Genomic DNA, 22,794 nt, shown 5'->3' on the forward strand with positions numbered 1-22,794 from the left:
GGCTAGGTCTTTAACAGGCTTTTGTAGCATTTATTGCAGCACTCTTAGATGCTATCAGCACTAGCTGTTCCTACACAGTAACAGTACCAGTACTTGTTAGTTATGACCACCCTTCCTGGTATGATTATAGGGCAATTTCACGTGCTTTCTCCTGCTAACGTGGCATACTTGGGCATTCTGAGACAGTGTGGCAACTGTCCAATGTACACAGACAAACCTATCCTCATACCTCCCAACACTCATACCTGTGAGAGATGTACTTCTATCACCAAACTGTTAGCAGTACACGTTCCAACCAAGACCCGACTAGCTGGTCAAAAGGAGAAGGTTAACTCCTGCAACTCACTACATGGAACACACAGCCCTCCTAAACACCAACCATCACAACTCACACATGGTAACACAAACCATATACCCACCTTCACGAAGGGTCTCAATAAAAATTTACCCAAACAACAGTGACCCCGAGACAGAAACGTACGTGACCACCACAACACAACATCAGCTCCAGAACACATAGCTCACCACCACAGTGTGTGCCCCTCAACACAAGCCCTTAAGGCAAAACACTTTGTCCAATGTACTAATCATAGGAGACCCAATTGTGAGGCACACTGATGTCCCACTCACTAGGTTGAACAAGGAGAAGTGACAGTCAGTTGTCTATCAGGTGCCAGTTGTCTATCAGGTGCCAGGATCTGCCACATAACACATGCACTCAAGTCACTCCACAACAAGTACAAATATGACTCAGTCAATGTCCATGTGGGTGTGAATAACCTGAGATGTCCCTCCCTGGACTATATGAAAAGAGATGTAATGGAACTCTTGGATTATGTGGCCCAGGCAGGTATGACCCTAGCCCTGAGCAGTATTCTACCATCACCCAGAATGATACCACAGTATGAGCAGAAAATGACTGACTTCAACAATTGGCTAAGTTTCTGGTGTCATTCCAAGGGGATCCAGTATCTGTCTGCCTGGGACGACATGATCGACAGCCCTCGATGCTTTGCCAGAGATGGCCTGCATCTGTCATCCCTGGGATTCCGGGTACTGGCTAAGGCTCTTGCCAACCCTATAGTGCCTTTTTTAGGCAGTGTTCCAAAGACCAAAATTCCACAGTAACAGCTACAAACAAATGCAATCTGAGGGTCATGCTGCTCAATGCTAGAAGTATAAATCTCAAAATGCACTTGCTCGAAGCTCTCCTCAAAATGGAGAATGTTGACATCTGCGCTGTAATGGAGACCTGGTTTAAAGAGGCAGAAAGCACCCCTGTGCTCCCAGGCTACAACACATTCCATACCTTTTGACCCCAGAATACAGCCATGAGCTCCAAAGGCAGTGATGTCTCCATATTCTTAAAGGATACGCACACCTTTAGACTGGCAGCCCAGCATAATGCATCTGAGATACGTCATGTACAACTAACACTGGGTAAGATGGTGATACAAGTCATAGCTTGCTACAGAACCCCAAACATGTCCCAAGACTCTCACCCGTTTGGTATGTACCTCTCAAGACATCTGCAACAACTGGAAAGGCCACAAACATACCTCACTAAAAGAATCACAGGCCTAAAGCAGATGCCCTACGCTGACCGCCTTAAAAAACTCCAGCTATACTCTGTCGCATATCGTCTACTCAGAGGCGATCTTTGCTTAACATACAAGGCCATGTCAAACCCAGAGCTGTTGGACATGCTACACTTAAAGAAATCACAATCCCTCAGAGCCACACGCTCCAGGGATCTAAACCTTGTCATCACAATAAACCAAACATGCTGGAGGGACAGGTTCCTGACCCAGAGACTCCCCAGACTCTGGAATAGATTGCCCATACATGTCAAGCAGAGTGCCTCTTTGGTCCTCTTCAAAAGGAACCTTGACGATTGGATGGGAGAAAGGAAATTCACCCCGGGGATCACGTCAGTCGCCCTGCTAGACAGGGGTCCAGGGAAGTAAATAGTGTGGGAAGAAATAGCCAGGGAATTGTTATGGCTAGGCTTGTATAGGCCCTAGGGCTGATAGCCTAGTACCAACCTATGAACCTATGAACCTAAGCACCCTGGAATCTATCAAGGTCCAACCCAATACTCTCATACTGGGTGACTTCAACTACCCTTCCATCAACTGGGAAAACTATTCAAGTACCAATGTACAGGCCCAACAGTTTCTGGAATTTATCAGTTCCAATACCCTGGACCAGCTCATTCTGACCCCCACTAGAGGAAGCAACATCGTCGACCTGGTTATCACCAACATGGAAGACTATTGCTCCACACCTATATTCAATTCCTCCCTGGTTAAATGTGACCACAAACTGATCACCATGGAAATCCCCATTTCACCTACACCCCCCACTAAGGTGACTACCCTGAAAAACATCTCTAAAGCCAACTTTGGGCTCCTAAAAAAACAGAGGTGGCTCACTTCTTGGCACCCATGCCAATGGAAAATAGCTGCATGACTGCCGAATCATACACCAATGCACTGTACGAGCACATACACAAGTGCATGGACCTTGCCATGCCAAATAGAACTAAGACACTCTCCTCCAAAAAAAGGAAGCCAAGCTGGTGGTCCCCCAGTCATCAATAAACTCTACAACAGAAGGAAGAAACTGTTGCAGAAAAAAATGAAGTCACAAGACTAGAAAACCCTCCTTATCAGTCTCAACAAAAAGCTAAGATCCTTTATCAAATCCTCTAAAGCCAGTTATGAAGGCAGAATTGCAGCTGACACCAAAAACAACCACAAAGCCTTCTATAGCTATTTCAAAAAACCTCAAAGGTAATACCCAGATTTGCTCTGAGTTGTTGCACAATGGCACCTCCTATACTGAGCCAACAGATATAGCCAACATACTGGCTGACAGATTCAGTGCCAACTTTACCCCTCTCTCCCCCCCAAGGGCCCTATCACAATGCCAGAAGAAAACCTGGTAATGGCCATTTCTGCAGCCCAGGTAAAAGCTGCATTGTCCAAAGCCAAGAATACAGCATCCATGGGATCTTATAATATCACTGGCTGCATCCTACATGAGCTACAAAACAAACTGGCACCACATATTTGTGCCCTGTTCAGTCACAGCCTTACCTCAGGCTATGTCCCTAATGAATGGCACATTGCTACAGTCATCCCACTCCATAAAGGGGGAGCAACTACAGACCCTGGGAACTATCACCCCATTAGCCTGACGAGTCTGATATGCAAAGCTATGGAGCACATCATCATGGACCTGCTTAAGAAAGATATAGGCAATCTCCAAACTCTTGACCCCACACAGTTTGGCTTTGTCAAGGGGAGATCCTGCCTGATGAACCTGGTTGACTTCTTTGAGGCAGTCACTACGGCTGTGGATGAGGGTAAGGCTGTGCATACAACCTACCATAACCTAGCCAAGGCTTTTAATACCATTCCTCACTCAGGTATCATTGATAAACTCACCAAACTAGGCATCAATCCTTACATCACTAGGTGAGTTGCAAATTAGCTGACAGGATCCACAGAGTGAAAGCTTTGGATTCCAAGTCAGACTGTTGACCAGTCACGAGTGCAGTCCCACATGGCTCGGTCCTCAGCCCTCTACTGTTTGGCATCTACTTCTCAGAAGTCCAGGCCAACACAGAAGGACTTTGGCTGACCAAGTTCACTGATGACTGTAAGCTAGGAGTCATTATCAACTCCCCAAGTGATGCAGACATCCAACAAAAGGGCCTCTCTGAGACCAATGACTGGTGTCGGAACCATGGCCTGAAGCTTAACGCCAAAAAATGCGTTATCATCCCCTTTGAAAAAACTCAGCTCCCACAAAGTACCACATTGATGGGAGCCCACTGAACATAAGAGATCTGAGCATCCAGGTCAATAGCCACCTCACTTTTGACCACCACATTGTCACTGTGGTCAGAAAGTCCTTCTTCATGGCACATCTTATAACCAAAGGTTTTGCATCCAGGAAGAAAGAGGTCACCATCCCTCTCTACTCATCCTTCATTAGACCAATCATTGAATATAATGCCTCGTTTAGCATGTACCTGACCAGACACATACAACAGCTGGAGATGCCACAAAAGTACCTCACAAAAGTATCCTAGGCCTTAAACACATGTCCTGCATGGACAGACTCAAGAAACTTCAGCTGTTCTCAGTCTCTTATCATCTACTTAGAGGTGTTCTCTGCTTGACTTACAAAGCCATGTCCGACCCAACCCTACTTGAAATGTTACACCTAAAGAAATCCCAATCCCCCCGTGCTACACGCTCCAGAGATCACAACCTCATTACCACAATTAACAGAATATGCTGGAGGGGCAGGTTCATCTTCCAAAGACTGCCCATACTGTGGAATAAGCTTCCCATTTATGTCAAGCAGAGCACCTTGCTGGCCCTCTTCAAGAGAAATCTTGATGAGTGGATGGGTAACATAAAGTTAACTCCAGGGATCATTCCAGTTGCCCTACTAGATAGGGGCACTGTGAACTAACATCGGGTGTCAGGGTGCCTGGGCAATTTCTTTGGGCTGGGCCTGTAAAGGCTCCAGGATTAGCCTAGTACACAATTATGAACCTATGAACAACCCTCTCCTCCTACCACCCAACACTACAACCTGTGAGAGATGCACTTATCTAGCCAAACTGGAGATAAAGCTCTCACTAACCAAGACTGAACCTGACAGTCATGAGGAGAAGGTAAACATCTGCACCACACCACACTCATCACATAGTCTCACTACGTCTACACCACCAAAATCCACACATAGAAACTCAAAAACATTCACGGAGGCTCTCAATAATAATCTGCCTAAGCAACAGAGACCTCCAAAGCAGAAACACAAGCAACCTCCATCCGCCAACACAACCCAAATGACACATAGCCCACAGATTCAGTGTGCCACTCAAACACAGCCAATAAGGCAAAACAACATACCCAACACACTAGTCATAGGTGACTCTATAGTCAGGCACACTGATGTCCCACTCACCAGGCTAAACAAGGAGAAGGTTGCTGTCAGCTGCTTGTCGGGTGCCAGGATCCGCCACATAACCCATGCACTCAGGTCACTCCACAACAAGTACAAATATGACTCTGTCATTGTCCATGTTGGTGTGAATGACCTGAGACGTACCTCCCTGGACTACATGAAAAGAGACATGGAAGAGCTCTGCGATCTTGTAGCCCAGGCAGGTATGACCCTAGCCCTGAGTAGCATTCTGCCATCACCCAGAATGATACCGCAATACAAGGACAAAATGATTGATTTCAACAATTGGCTAAGCTTCTGGTGTCATTCAAAGGGGATCCAGTATCTGTCTGCTTGGGATGACATGGTCGACAGACCATGATGCTTTGCCACAGATGGCCTGCACCTGTCACCACTAGGATTCCGGATACTGGCTAAGGCTCTTGCTGTCCCTATAGTGCCTTTTTTAGGCAGGGTTCAAGTAACAAATTCACCACCATAACAGGAACAGGCAAGCAAAAACTGAGGGTAATGCTACTCAATGCTAGAAGTCTAAATTTCAAAATGCACTCACTCGAGGCACTCCTTAAAATGGAGAACATCGATATCTGTGCAGTGACTGAGACCTGGTTCAAGGCTCCAGAGAGCACCCCTACACTTCCAGGCTATAACTCATACCACACTTTTCGGCCATCTAACCTGGACCGAAACGCCAAAGGTGGGGGTTTGTCCATATTCATTAAGGATATCCACACCTCCAGGCTAGTTGCTCAGCATAATGCATCCGAGGTTATCCAAGTGCAACTAACTCTTGGCAAAACTGCAATCCAAATTGTAGCTTGCTACAGATCCCCCACCATGCCCCAGGATTCCCACTCCTCTTTTCTTGATGTACTGGAAAATATTAGGGTTCAACCAAACACCCTAATAATGGGCGACTTCAACTACCCCACCATTAACTGGGAAAACTGCTCATGTGCTAACTCCTTAGCGCAACACTTTCTGGAATTCATAAACTCCAATGCCCTAGATCAACTTATCCACACCCCCACCAGGGGCAACAATATCCTAGACCTAGTCATTACCAACATGAGTGACCGGTGTTTCACACCTGAAGTCAACTCCTCGTTGGTCCGATCTGACCATAAGCTAATCCCCCCTTGATATCCACATCCCACCCCCACCCCCCATTAAGGAAACCACAGTGAGAAATTTCTCCAAAGCCAACTTCATGCTTCTTAAGACAGATGTAGTGAACTTCATGACACCCATGCAGATGGACAATACAGTTAGAACTGCTGAATCCTACACAAATGCGCTCTATAAGCACCTACATAAGTGCATGGATCGTGCTATCCCAAACAGAACCAAGACGCTATCCTCCAAAAAAGGAAGCCAATCTGGTGGTCCCCTACCATAAACAAACTGTACAACAGAAGGAAGAAACTGTTGCAAAAGAGAGTAAAATCCCATGAATGGTGGAGCTCCCTGGTCAGCCTCAGTAAGAAGCTGAGATCCCTTATAAGATCCTCCAAAGCTAGATACGAAAATAAAATTGCCACTAATTCCAAGGACAACCACAAAGCATTCTATAGCTATGTCAAGAATCTCAATGGCAACACCCATATCTGCTCTGAGTTACAGCACAAAGGTATGAAAATTACAGAACCAACTGATATTGCCAACATCCTGGCAGATAGGTTCAGTGCTAACTTTACCCCCCTCACCCCCTAAAGGGCCCATATCTATACAGGAAGAATGCAGATTCCCTGTAATCACAACTACGCAAGTGAAAGCTGCACTCTCTAAAGCCAAAAACACAGCATCCATGGGACCGGACAACATCCCAGGCTGCATTTTACATGAACTTCAGAATGAACTGGCTCCCCACTTAAGCACCATGTTCAATAATAGCCTCGCATCAGGCTTTGTGCCCACTGAATGGTGCACAGCAACAGTTATCCCACTCCACAAAGGGGGAGCCACCACTGATCCCGGGAACTATAGACCTACTAGCCTGATGAGCCTGGTCTGCAAAGTCATGGAGCGTATTATCATGGAACTCATAAACAAAGACATTGGTAACCTCCAAACTCTGGATCCCACCCAGTTCGGGTTTGTGAAAGGCAGATCATGCCTCCTGAACCTGAACAACTTCTTTGAGGCAGTCACCAAAGCCGTAGATGAGGGTAAAGTGGTTCACACAGCCTATCTTGACCTCGCCAAGGCTTTCAACACCATCCCCCATTCTGGAATTATAGCTAAACTCAATAAACTAGGCATAAATCCCTACATCACAAGATGGGTTGCTAACTGGCTCACTGACAGAACCCACACTGTAAAAGTTGCAGACTGCAAATCTGACCTCAAACCAGTGACAAGTGGAGTACCACAGGGTTCCGTCCTGGGACCGCTCCTGTTTGGTATCTACTTCTCTGAAGTACAGGCTAACACAGAAGGCCTCTGGCTAATGAAGTTCGCAGATGACTGCAAACTAGGAGCCATAGTCAAGTCCCCAAATGATGTGAACATCCTACAGAAGGGCCTCTCTGAGAAAGATGCATGGTGTCAGAGCCATGGCCTCAAGCTCGATGCCAAAAAGTGCAGTGTCATCCCCTTTGGTAAAAACTCTGTACCCATGAACTACCACATAGGCAGCAATCTACTTAACACCGAATGTGTGATAAGAGACCTTGGGACCCAGGTGGACAGTAGTCTCTCCTTTGATAGTCACATCGCCACAGTAGTCAGAAAGTTCTTCTACGTGGCACACCTCATCATAAAAGGGTTCTCATCCAGGAAAAGAGGTCATTGTTCCCCTGTACTCGACACTCATTAGCCCCATTATAGAGTACAACGCCCCTTTTGGAATGTACCTCACAAGACATCTGCAGCAGCTGGAAAGGCCACAGAAGTACCTCACAAAGAGGATTACTGGACTCAAAAAATGCCCTACACTGACCGCCTCAAAAAACTCCAGCTTTACTCCGTAGTATATTGCCTACTCAGAGGTGATCTCTGCCTAACATATAAAGCTATGTCAAACCCAGAGCTGTTGGACATGTTACACCTAAAGAAATCTCAATCCCTCCGAGCTACATGGTCTAGGGACCTAAACCTTGTCACCACAATAAACAGGACATGCTGGAGGGATAGATTCCTATCCCAGAGACTTCCCATACTCTGGAACAGGCTACCCATCTATGTCAAGCAAAGTTCTTCATTAGCACTCTTCAAGAAAAATCTTGATGAGTGGATTGGAAATAGGAAATACACCCCAGGGATCACTTCTGTGTGTATGCTCGACAGTGGCACAGGAAAATAACTTTCTTGGGTGGTGTAAGCCAGGGAACCTTGTTGGCTAGGCTTGCGTAGGCCCTTGGGCTGATAGCCTAGTACCTACCTATACCTATGAACCTATGAACATACTACTCTCGACTGGATATTATTCAATAAAGACCCTCACTCATACTTAGTTGACTGTCTACCAGGCAGCCTCAGTGACCACACTTCAACATTCCTTCTGAGATACCACTTAAATTGTGCTAAACCAATCATTTATAGGAAAATCCAAAATAGGATAATCTCTAATCCATTCTCCTTTATCTCATCCCTTCCAAAATGTGATTGGACACCACTAAAGTACCACAATCTGGATGAAGCCATCCACTTCGTCAGTAGCACCTTCCTAAACATCCTAAACACACATGCCCCCATAAAAAATGCCAGAGTCAAAACACAGTACTCCCCTTGGATACAAAAAAGCACCAGGGCACTAATGAAAATCAGAGGTCAGGCCTGGGAGCACCGGCACTTAACAAAAACCCCGTCCTGTAGACAGTTATTCCTAGAGCTGTGCAATAAGGTCAAAAAGCAAAAAAAAAAAAAAAAAAAGAAGAAGATAAAACCCAATATTATCAGTCTGCCCTAAACTCCTCCCTTCTCAACCCAAAACAGTTCTGGTCCACAATAAAATCCATTCTCTACCCAGGTAAAGTAGGCACCCCCCACCTACCACTCCCCTTCTTCCAGCGGTATTGCTGACTCATTCAATAAACACTTTACTGAAACCATTCTGTCTTTGACTAAACAACACAACCCTCTACCCACCAGCCTCACATCAAAATCAAATACTCTGCCCACAGTCTTTTCTTTTTCATCAGTCCTTACCTCCTATATAAAAAAAATTTCTATTGAAACATAAGCCTACAAAACCTGCAGCTGACAATCTCCCCTCTGAATACCTAAAAATAACAGCAGAAGCCTGAGCTTATCCCAGTCTCTATCTTAATTAACCAGTCCTTATCAGAAAGTTATGTCCCCACACTGTGGAAAATATCCCACAACATTCCCCAACATAAAGGTGGCTCCTCCACTGAACTTTCCAATTACCACCCCATAGCCATCCTTTCTCCACTTTCCGAGATATTTGAGAAATGCATCCATTCTCAAGTCTTAGACTACCTCTTAGCTATAACCTCCTCTCCAGTACCCAGCATGACTTCAGGGCATACCACAACACTACTACCGCCTTGCTCTTTCACTAATGTTATCCTTCATCATAAAAATAATGGCCTGTTCTCCTCTGCATTATTTCTGAATCTATCCAAGGTTTTGACATTGTCTCACACAAACTACTAATCTCTGTTCTCACTAACTTATCCTTTTCCAATCAGCTACTGATTGGTTTCACAGCTATCTAACTGGCTGCCAACAATTAGTTGTCTGGCATAATGACCTATCTCCTCGACTTCCTGTAACACTCAGTGTTCCACAGGGCACCATCCTTGGTCCCCTACAATTCTCACTCTTCACCAATGATTTCTTCACAGCCACCAAGTGTGCTTCTCTTGTACAGTATGTAGATGACTCCACCCTCATCTGCTCAGCTCCAACTATAACTGAACTTCACAAGATCACACAGGAAGTTTTTTCATCTGTAGAAAGCTGGCTATCTAATGCCCAGTTATTACTCAACCCAAGCAAGACTAAATTCCTTATCTTCCAACCCACTAAATCAACCAATTATTCCCCACTTTAATATTCTAGCCAAAGGCAATACCGTCATCTCCCCAACAGAACACACCAAACTACTTGGTGTTGAGATTGATAACAATCTCAGATTTGAAACTCACATTTCTCTTACCATAAAAAAGGTTCACAAAAAACTAGGTGCATTGTACAGAAACAAACAATTCCTCACCAAGACAGACAGACTTTTTGATGCCAATTCCCACCTAATCTCCACTTTACTCTATGCCTCTCCCACACTTACCTACCTTAGACAAACAGACCTGAACAAGCTCGAGGCTTGCTATAATAAAATTGCTAAGTTTGCTACTGGTGCATCTTATTGCACCCACCACTGTATCTCACTTAGAAAACTTGACTGGCTTGAACTCCCTCAACTTCTTCACCTGAATCAACTCTCTCTCTTACTCACAAGTTAGTAAAATATCTTCTTAAAGTCCCATCCCTTCCAATCCTTCTCCAGCCCTACTGCTCCACTAGACCACTACGCTACAGCAGCAAAAATCTACTTCTAGTGACCAAACCCAAGAACTCAGAGGGAGAAGCACTATTCTCCTGTGTCATATCCAGATTATGGAACTACCCCCCCCCCCCCCCCATAACCACACTACCTTCTTGCAATGACTTCAAGACTGCATTAAAAATTCACTTAAAAAGTCTCTGGTTATGCCCATGCACCAGTCCCGACTAGTGACCTTCCTTTTTACCTTCCCTCCCCTTCCTCTCCCCTCCCCTGCCTCACACCATCTGATCATTGCATTCCTTCCTCTGCAGGCTCTGGCTCACCCTTGACCCTCTCCTTCTCTCCTCATTCAATCTCTCAGACCTGTTATGACATGCTTAACTACCTCACTTCATCTCAACTCCAAATACATATCCAACTGACTTACACCTAGCTTCTTCTCACTACCATGTTTATTACTCACTCAGTCCCATCTCCTACTCCTCTATCTTCCCCTTCCATCCTATTAGCCCTTCTAGCTTGTTCCACCTTCATGTGGAGCATCTGCTTTATATCTGTTTGAGTTTAGTGCAATATTTCTTTATAAGATTTTAGTTTATGTGTTTAGAACAGTATCCGTTTGAGCTTAGTACTATCTGTATATACATCCTACCTTTATTCCTACCCTCTAGCTAGATATTGATAAAAAGAGAGCAAGCGGGAGTGTAAATGTATTGTGTGTATATCTAATGTTTGCTGCAGTATGTATTATTTGCTGTTGTATATATATATTCAATTGTTCTTCATGTACTCTGCTGCTCATTTATTGTTCTGTGGAGCTTTTCTCCCCAGGCTTACACTGAAAAAGGACCTGTGTCCAGTTGGAATTTCCCGGTAAACAAATGTAAATAAATAAGTAAATACATTTCTTTTGCAGAGAAACTAGAAGTGAATCAGGTGATGGAACATTTTTTTTATCTACTCAGTTATTTTCTCATCATGTCTAACAGAACAATAAGCTTTTTTCTTTGGTGATGGAAAAGTGCAAAACACAGCCATGTGGTGCTTGAAACAGACTGAGCTTATACTGATGAAACACAATAAAATACAATTTAGAGTCATAGTAGGTCTGGTAGCTAAGTAGGCTTTCCTAAAGTCAGTTAATAATGTCTGAGGTGTAATTTCACATCAGTAAACATAAAGTCAGTTATGTTAAGTAAATGCATGGTAAGTTGTAGGTTTCAATCTGTCTAGGTTAAGATCCATGTTTAATGACCATGATCTTATCCGCTGGAGAAGCTGTTAGCATAAATTTATTAGAATTGTTAAAAATATGTTACAGGTAGGATATGGTTTCTGTGAAGCCAATTCACTGACAAGACAAGTAGATGCACTAACAAGACAAGTAGATGGCAGTTAACAAGTATTTTTTGTACTACTGCCACCTGGAGACTGCATTAAGGTAATAGGTGAGGAAGAGAGTACTAGTAGGACATACAAGGTATGGTGGTGTTTACAGCAGACAGTGGATATGCTGTCTTGATGAGAACCAGCTGAAGAGTTCATGAAAAGGGATTCTGTCCCTGTAATGTGGTGACTGAAGGGTAATATGCTAGGCAATATGAGAGTAGAAGGAAAGTGTGAAAAGGGACCAGCTTTCCCACAAAACAGGAAATTGATGAAATTAATTAACATGGCTTAGGAGATACACCAGTACATTACTGATCCATTACTAAGCATTTGTAACATTGGTATATTATACAAACACAATTAATGGATAAGAGGCTTGCATGCAAAAGGAGTGTTGGTGATGTGAGTCAGAGGCTGCAACTGAGCGATATCTGTCTAGGACTTGTACAGTAGTCATATCTCCTTGGAAGGTGTGTAGCATTCTTCCAATGGAGATTCTGCACTGGAGACTACACGTGTAATTAGAGTCTTGTTTTTTGGGTATACACTCAGAAATAATGAAATGGGAAATAAATTGAGCTGACTAGTTTAGGTATTCTTCATGTGTAAGCACCAGCTATGCAAGGAATGAAATTAAGAAAGAAGGTTTTGTGAAATAAATGAAAACAATCATATTAAACATTAGGAAAACAGGTGGGGATCATACATGTTTGTTCTCCTAAGGCCTCTACAGGATATGCATTTTAGTTACTATGTGTAGGAAAGAAAGTCCAAGGCATAACATAACAGAGCTGCATGGAAAGAAGAAATAATGGCAACACAATCTATAAAAGACTAAAAGGAAAAAAGCAATGATATGTAAAATATTGTATGACATACAGTGTTATTCGGTATACAATATTATTGTTCAATGTGAATGCAGTAAAGATTATCTTATGAAATAGGGTAGAGTCTGAATATATTGTTAGAAAAAGGTTTCAAGCCTTGAGCTCTGTAGGTAGCCTTTCTTAGCTTTGCATAAATAAAGATCTGAAGCCTCTTGGAAAATAGAACAAATTTCCATACCATTTTAACATAATTTCGCAAGAGATATGGGTATCACTATTGCACCACAGAAAAAGGTAATTTGCTATTGAGGTTATTTCTTTTTTTCCTTTGTGTTAAAGAATGCATATTGTCTCTTTTCTTATAAACATCTCTCAGTCTCATTATCAAAACATAACCTATGTAGTATATAGTTTTCTAACTAAATTGCCTAAATCTGTGGAACAGCATGCTTACCATTCTTAGCAAAATGACATCACAGCCAGCAACAAAAACATTTACTACAATCATACCTGTGTGATAAACTGAGAGGCTGCCAACCCAGCTAGATAGAATTTTGTAAATAATTCTATGTCATTGTAAATATTAATATGATCCACAGGCTTGTTTTACAAATGTAAGAAAATTGTGTTATGTGCTGAGCTTCAAAAATGTAACCACAGGGCACCCCGTTGGAAAACAGCGGAAATGTGTATAAACTAATTGCCAATGCAAATATATGACTTCATGGTAGAAGCTGGGACATACAGAGTTACCTTGCAAACTCTGAGAAAATAAGTAAATAATTTTATGACTGTGTGTTATCTCAAGCTAAGAGAAAGGATGTCTAGGCTAGGAGTTTCTTTCTATTGTCTTAAGACAGAGATAATTCCTAGGTTTCACATGTAAAGTGTTTTTGTATTGCTCTGTGACTTCTGAGCAGCTGTACATCTGAGAGATAAGTATTTTTTGACAGAGACATGTTAAATTCTGTTGGTATCTGTTTAGCCTGGGAACTAGACACAAGTGTCAAATAGTGATGTCACCTAACTAATCCAGCAGTAATATGTATTATTAATTTAAGAACTATCTCAGAGAGAAAAAGAGTGCATTTTGTATTTTGTTCTGAATCTGACAACTCACCAGCACTTGCCTTGCTCTGTAAGTAAGACTTAGATCTTAGTATTTCTCTTAGAGATAAATAGGTATATAGCCAGATTAGTGTAGATGTTTTCTATAGCTATGTGAGACTGTACTACTATGTTATTTTAAAGTATTTCCTGTGAATTGTGAACACTATAATGTCACTGTGTTCAGTTAATAAGTATTGTCTTGTGCTTGTATTATTTATTATTAAATATATTTAAACCTTTGAATTGTGGCTGATTTTATATAGAGATCATTTAAACTCTTAGAGTACTTGCATGTATTTGGTGATACTATACAAACCACTCCCAAATAGCCTTCAAGTCTTAGTCACACTTACCAGGTGGATAATACTAACATTGCACAGTAGAATTGGACACCCTTTGGTAAGGGCCTTTATAGTAGCTGATAAGAGTGGCTTGTGGCAGTCAGTACTACCTTATAGTCTGTGCAAAAGGGGGCATAGCTAAGTGAACCTGTGCCACCCTTCCCCAGGAGTGTCTGTGTGTTTGTATATAAATCAAATCTCAAAGTGTGTGTGTGTGTGTGTGTGTGTGTGTGTGTGTGTGTGTGTGTGTGTGTGTGTGTGTGTGTGTGTGTGTGTGTGTGTGTGTGTGTGTGTGTGTGTGTGTGTGTGTCAGTTACTTGGGCAGGGACACAAAGGACTGGTTGGACAGAGAGGGTGCTGGAGGTTTTGGCTTGACCACTCGGCTGAGATCTTAACTCTATAGCTGTGCCAGTGGGGAGTTTTATTGGATAGCTGGAGAAAGAGGGAGAAACCAGTCCCAGACTGTCTGTGATCTCTGTGTGCTCTTAATGGAAATTGTACTTTACTGTGTGTGTACTTGTTATCCTCCCAATGTTATTTGTTCATACAGCTGCCTGCTTTTATCTGCATCTTACTAAAAACTTGCCTAGACTAAACAATTTTACCAAGTATAATCTCTTTGAAAAGGGTCTTTCTGTGAACCTTCCAAATGCTTGCTGAGCAGGATTCAGTAAACCCTATGTAGCTCACTGAAACCTCTTGCACCAATTTGTTTTCAGTATGCAGCTCTACATGATGTGTAGACCTGCATAAACAAGGTAAACATTGTGGCATGGTAATTACTGCATAACCAGCTGAATTGTATGGTAATCACCAAATTCAAGATGGTGTAGTTATTCAACAAGCTGTAAAGCAGTGTGTACACTTAGTGTAGCCTTCTGCCTTGTATTCCAAAACCTATTGGAATACAACCACATAAACTACACTACAGGAAAATAATGTTAGGGACTGCTGCTGCTCTTCTGCATGTTTATGTGCTGTATGTGCAACAGGCACAAGTCTGTGCTGCTGCTGATAGACCTCAGGTAAAGAGGAGAAAGGTATTCAGACCCCACTTAACTTTTCATGGTCTGAATGAGGTGGAAATAGTAGAGTGCTACAGGGTAGCTAGAGAAGCACTCTACAACCTCTATCCTCCTCATCTGAGCAAGAGCAAACCAAGGGGAGCCAACATCTGTGGAGATCAAGGTATGTGTAGCACTTAGAATATTAGCTACAAGAATCTTTCAATGATCCACAGGGCACATGCTGGGGGTATCACAGATGTCAGTATCCAAGATGCTACACCAATTCCTGAATGCTATGGTACAGCATGCCAATGACTATATATATTTCCTCCTACCCTGAGGACAGAACAAGAACTATGCTGAAGTTCTACCCCACAGCACACTTTCCTGAAGTCCTTGGTGCCACATAGTGCACATAGATTGAGAGCAAAGCACCATCTGGGTAACAGGGAAGGAGTTCCACTCCATTAACTCCCAAGTCATGTGAAATGCTAGGGGAATCATGCTGAATGTGTGTGTGTAATAAATATATTGTGATTCCATGCATCAATATCAAGTTCAGCATGCATATCTTATCTGTAACAGTAAGTAAGCATGCTTTCTTCTGTAGTTCTTGGTAATTGAAATAGGCAAGTGCAGTAGTGTATTCAGATTATGTGGGTTCAATTCCCACATGTAAACTATAAATTGACATTCAACAAATATCGTTTTTGCATTTCAAATTCAGTAGTATTATCTTTAATGCCATGCTGCTAAGTTAATCTGTAGTATCGTAAAAAGTGTATATGGAATATGTGAATAGTCCAAGGATTACTTGTAACAATTCACAGTCATTTTTTGGATTGTGAAAGCTGTATAACTAGTACAATAATAACAAGATATTTATTGTATTAAAGCATGACTGTGACATATCATGGTTTTAATCATCTGTTTTCTTTCTTGTCTCATAGAATCCCTTATCACTCTTTTTTTTTCTTTTTCTTTTGCTAGTCTACCTGGAAGCACACCATTCTGTTGTCATCTCTTTTGGACAATAAACCAAATCCATTTAAGCACAGAGAGGTGGGCCAATCACTGCATCTTGATCTGCCAACCCTCCACTGGCTGCTGCACCAACTTCCAGCACCTCTGGGATGGAACCTGGCAGTACTCCCTCCACAGCCCCTGCATTACCTTGGCCATCCATATCCGGCACCATTGCCCTGGCTGGTGGTGCAGTAGCACTGTCAGAAAGTATTGGTGGAGGTGGTTATTATGTCACCCACCAGGAGCTGCCAAAGATGGTGTATGATCTAATTGAGACTGGCCTTGGTGCTCACATCAGCTACCTGGAGATGTTGCTTATTAAAGAAGCAGTCTCACAGGGAACTGATGAAAGAGACAATGATGACAGTTGTGATGACAGTGAGAACTAGATTCTCATTGTTCCCAAGCTTGATGGGCATGTACCTCTGATGTTCGCTGCCTATCCCCAATCATGGTGTCCACCAAACTTTTTGTGTCCATCATGATCCATGTGTCTGTATTATATGTCCTGTTTATCTATACCTGCTTCCTCACTTACCTTACCTATCTGACCCTCACATTGATAGGTTTCTTCCTCAACATTCCTCACTGAAATAAAAATAAAAATAAATAAAATAAAAAACAAATAGGGATCTGTCCCACAAAAAGATGTCCCATACATAGCTCTCCACTTCATATATGTGACTTCTCAGTACACTTGATTTGGTCCAATTGGCTATCATTGTTGTGGTGACAGTCCAAATTCATCAAATTTTGTCTACATGTGCACATTACTGTGCTGAAGAAGTGGAGATATATGGTTCTTTCCTAATTTCCTCCTGCAAATTCCTGTATTGCTTCTCCTTTGTTCTTCCCTCTGCTTTCCACCACATTTCACCACTTGCCTGTCAACCCATTTTCCCATGTTAAATCTGATCAAAAAAGTAGAATCACACACAACACACATGGCCAGAAATAGCCCATAAAAAAGCCTTCACTTTTTTGCCCTGTGCATTTGTGCGGACCTTGGAATCTGCACTAATGCCGAGCGGAGATGAATGGCTGTTCATGTCCTATCACAAAACATGATGAGATTTTGCCATAGAACATACTACTCCAGTTATCTCCATGCAATACTGCTTAAATTGAGCACTAAATTAATACATAGTTAAGGCAGAGTAAAGGCACTGCTTCAAAATAGTTAACTCTGACAGTTCTTAGACTGCTGAATAAAGTAAAGTGCAACTTCCTGTGTGGAGCACTGACATAAATCCCTCGACTAAAGATTTTTTTATTTTGCCCATAGCATTAAGGGTTCGATTCCAGATGCATCTCACATAATTTCTTAATGTGATGCTATATATCTTTGATACATTTAATCAAGCACATCTTAACATTTCCCACAGTTATGAGTTTTCATGGAGATTGAATACTGACAAAAAAAGGTATTTGAAGTGACATCCATCCAATTTTGTTCAGCTTGTAATAAGCCTATTGCCCTTCTCTTAACCCTTCTTTATCTCTGTCAGTCACTTCATGCTACAGAACATATCAGCTTAATAATGAAAACAGACCAAAAACATGTCCATAAATGTTACATTACTGAAAACATTCTTATGTGTATGTCCATCTCTTCTTGTATGCACCCCTTCTCTCCCACCCCTGATTACATATGTGTATCGATTAATCTGATGGTGTACAGGTCACTTCATGGTATCTGCATTCTGGCAAGACTGTGCTGATGTCAAACGTACAAACATGTTACCTTGAATGAATAAGTGATCAGTGCTCCTGTAGTGTGAAGTGTTTCAAAATCTGCTGTAGGATTCCCTTTGTGTCTTGTTCAGGCAATGATAGATGCAATACTGGCATGAGGTTCTGTTATAAAAACAGAAAGAACATGAAACAATTATTATGTGGAGATAAGGTGATAATTAACCATACACATTCACAGAGATATGGCACTTTTAAATGTGGACAGTGCACGGCATGCCAGAATTTGTTAACAGGTCAGAATTTCCAACATACAGTTACAGGGAAGCTATATAAAACCCCACTGTTTGTGAATTGAGCTTCAAAGAACATTATATATGTTGCCAAGTGTGTGAAATTTACATGTTTTTATGTTGGCAAAATGAACTGCCCCTTCAGGGTCAGGATACAGGCACATATAAGGGATATTAAACATAAAGTTCTCACTAATGCCCTGTACAAACATATCAGCATGAATACAGATCATATTGTTCGCTTTATGGCTCTACAAGTAATAGCTCCCAATATGAGAAGAGGAGATCTTAAATGTTTAACTGAACTTGAAGAAACTAAATGGATTGCTGACTTGAGGGTAGATAAAGCACCAGGACTTAATGAAGTATTACCTATGAAACCCAATCTGAGAAGGCAGATTAGATGATGACACTGATTGGGCACACCTCTCTTTTTGCCTATGTGATTAACAGAAGTGAAATCTGCATAGGAAATTATGTCAGTGATGATGCAACTTCCATAGGAAATGATGTTAGTGATGATGCATTTTGAATTTTATTAGATGATTTTAGTTTTTAACTGAGCATTAGATTTGTGAATCCAGATCTGAAGAAGTCGAAAAGCCAAAAGCTCTCATCTTTTGTTGTTTTTAGTGCCTTGGGGTTTTAATAAATACGTTTTGCCGTGGTATCATCTTCTGTTTTCTTACACATGTATTTATATGTACTTTTGCAAATTGCACTAACACAATTATATCATAAGTCCTGGCTTTGCAAACAAGTCTTATAATGGTATATGTTACCTGCGATACTATGGTGATGTCATCTGCTATAAAATGCACTCAGACATTGTTAAAATCAGACTTCTGTGGTGGCATCTGGGTTGAATAATGTGCTTTCTAAATTGTGTAATTAGAAATGTAGGTAGGATTTCAATCTCACAGCAGTCAACTTGTATTTGCATCTAACCAGAAGAGCATGAGTCCAGTTCCTGTCGCCTTCACTCAAGTAGCATTCAGAACATACTTTTACACTGCTACATGACTCCATAGCAATTTGTATACAACCCTTCTAACATCCACTTCTCGGCATACACTGATGATGTTATCCGCTATAAAGTGCGCTCTGACACTGTTAGACTCAGACTTCTGTGGTGGTGTGAGTGTTAAGTAGTGTGTTTTGCAGCTTGTGTAACTAGATAAGTAGAGGCTGCTATCTCACAACAGTCATCTTGAGTGTGTGTGTATGTTTTTATTCAACTATCAATCTGGAGACAATTTTACACCAGGATGTGAGTCCACAGCTATGTCAGACACTCCTACCTAAACATTTTCTTCTCAGCATACACTGATGATGTCATCCCCTATAAAGTGCACTCTGACAGTGTTAAAGTCAGACATCTTTGGTGGCACTAGTCTTATATTGCATGGCATACAGCTACTATACCTACACAGGTGTTGTGGTGTTCAAACCTGATTTCAGTCAATTGTTGTATGTGGGTGGTATTTTACAGTCATTGTATGAAGTTTTGAATTGCTTTTCATTTGTCTCCCACTCAGGAGAACCTTTTACATAGCCCCCTGAATCTAACATCCCCATTTTCCCTCTGTCCACATAACATCCATTCTACAGAAAACTGAGGATGTCATCATCTCATAGATACATACATATGTCATAAAGCAGAGCGCATACATACATACATCATAAAGCAGAGTCCCTCCATGACCCCTGCAAGCCATCTCCAGACCACTGGATGTGTGAATGCTAATTCTGTCATGGGGTGGTGCACATGTCATATACGGACAGAGGCATTCTGTAGCACATCAAACACATACACATATATGTACATACCCCATACTGTCTTCAATCACATATATATAGCAATTTGTGTTTAAATGGTATAATAATGGCTAGGATTTGATTTGCTATTGGCCGGTAGCCTAGTAATGTCCTATTACCCTCTGAACATTGCACATATCAATGTTGTTGTCATCCACACATGCTGTGTTGAGGTGTGGATGTACTATTTCCTGACAACACTGTATTCCAATGTATGATTTGAGCTACTGTACTGGTGGCCACTGCTGCCATTTGGTTACATGTTCCTTCTATACAGCTGTAGTAATATGCCTCCTAAAAACTGTTGACACTGGATGATGCTATAAACCATTTGTTTTTGGTCACTGTTGATGTTCATTCACTGTATACATCCATTCCACTTGAATGAATTTGAGGCTGGCATGCTCATGATTGGAAGAAATAGGTTCTGATAGTCTCTCATTGGTCAACTTGATATGCTAAATGGTTGATTCAGTTTGAGAAGCTCATTGGTCCAGCTTGTTCCTGATTCTTGATGATTGGCTATTACTCCTTTTATAAGAAAAATTGTTGGTTAATGGGTGAGGATCTGAAGAAGGATTTTTACCGAAAGTGCTTATCTACCTTAGAACTTCATTTTATGCTACTTTTTATTGTTTTGTATTAAACAATTTGGTTTTTAACATGATGTGTTCATCTCAAGATAGCCTTGGTGGTACGTCTCATCTTTGTTCCTGCATCAAGAGAGAGGGATGGCAATGGGTGCTCGTATGACCCCCAGTTATGCCAATTTAGTTATGGCTTAGTGGGAAATTCACATATTTCTCTTAATAGAAGGATACAAGAATGTTTTTTTTTTCTTATTTTTGTTTCATTGATGATTTGTTTTTTATATGGAAAGGGTAGATTACTCAGTTGGAGTTATTTTTGAACATTATGGACAACAGCACAGTATTTTTAAAGTTTTCTTGCAGTTATTACAGGTTTAAGTTTTGTTTGTTTTTTTGGATTTGAAGGTACAAAACACAAATGATGACAAATTAAGCACAGTCATCAGTTATAAAAAGGTACCTAGCAATGCATTTTTACATTACTCTAGTATGCACCCTATGTATATGAAACATAACATCATAAGGGGTCAGTTGGTAAGGCTAAAAAGATTAACAATGGATACAGAAAGTATAGGTAATTTTATTCAGGCCTTACATAAAAGGTTTATGCAAAGGGTGTACCCAGAAGACATCATCAAAAGAATTATTGAACAAGACAATACTGAAAAAAAAATACAAGGGTAAGTAACAGTATCCTTCAGAAATGGTCTTTCTCCATGCCGTCAGTCTTTTCATTATTCAGTGTAGCCATAAAAAAGGCAATATACAACAAATGGAGAATACTGGAAACAAGTGAGGAAGCCAAAAGAGTAGTGGGGACAGGCCATCCTTTATTAATAAAAAACTTGTAACATCAAAACTTATTTGAAAAGAGAAGTAAAGGAACATCAAAAAGAAAAAAGGAGGAATGTATAGGTGCTATAATTTCTCAGTGTGTAGGTACATTTTGGAAAGCCCATATTTCATTGATATAAGAATGGAGAGGATGTACCCAACACCAGGATATTTTACATGTAGTTTGAAATTTGTGGTTTACCTTGCAAAGTATTCCACTTATGAGGTATTTTATACTGGGGAGACCATTGAGAAACTTAAGAAAAGAATCTATGAGCATCAGTAAGCAATCAAAGCCAAAAACAAAGAAACTGCCTTAGGTAGACATTCAATGGGGTGTTGGCCCTTTAAGAAATTTTGTTTGTTGTGTCATTGATCATGTTCTGAGTAATTTCAATGGTAATATGGAGAATGAACGTGAATACAAAGAGCTGAAATGGCAAATTTTGTTTTATGTCTATTGTGAACCTGGACTCAACGCATTGCGAATTATAAGGTGGTTCTCACTAGAAATTAGCATAACAGTAAATGTAAATAGAATCGTTTTATTCATTTTCCATTGTTCTTTTTATTTGCATATTTTCGTGTAATGTTTTTTAAAATTTACAAAACCAATTGTAGTTGGATCATGTGATGGGGAAGGATTAATAGAATGGAATTTTAAGTGCTCATTCTTTATAACAGTTATGTTGTGATGATGACCAGTGTGGCTGAAAGTGCTTAACATTTATTAAATTATTTAGTGTCTTATCCTCCACTGGTGTTTTTTTATCAATTTGTTTTGCATTTTATACCACCATTTTCGAGACTTTCCAATAGTTTGTTTTACTGATGATGCTATGTATATTGTTGCCTTACTCAGGCATGTGTTCTTGTACTGCAGTATATCAACATTCTACACAGTCATCATACAACCAACACAATGACAGATGCAGTATTGCACAGGTGTGCATGTGTATACCTAGCATCTGGAAATGTGATCTGACATACAGCAATATTATGTCATACTGATTACATGGGCAGATGGGCCTGGTTTCATCTACATATTGTAATGCATTTATATAGACAAACATATGGCATGTTGGGACTCGCAACCTTGGGGAATTCATTGTATGCACTATTGTATTGCTATTCACAAGGATTATACAGATGTTCCCCAGAAGCATTGAGTGACTGTCAGTATTTGAGTCAATAACTGTTCTGCATGTGCCACATCCACCTCAGTCATCTTGTATCCACATATGGCAGCAGGACTCTCACCCATACATTTCCATTGTTAAACATATAGGCATATGATGTACAACTGATATAATGATGGGAAATAGGTAGAGCTGCATAACTGTGTTAACAGTTCCACTGTGTCACATGTAATTCAGACCAAATGTTTTACTTGGAGGTGATGTTT

Source organism: Protopterus annectens, chromosome 6.part0, assembly GCF_019279795.1.
Source record: "Protopterus annectens isolate FY-2018-M chromosome 6.part0, PAN1.0, whole genome shotgun sequence".
Lineage (NCBI taxonomy): Eukaryota > Metazoa > Chordata > Ceratodontiformes > Protopteridae > Protopterus > Protopterus annectens.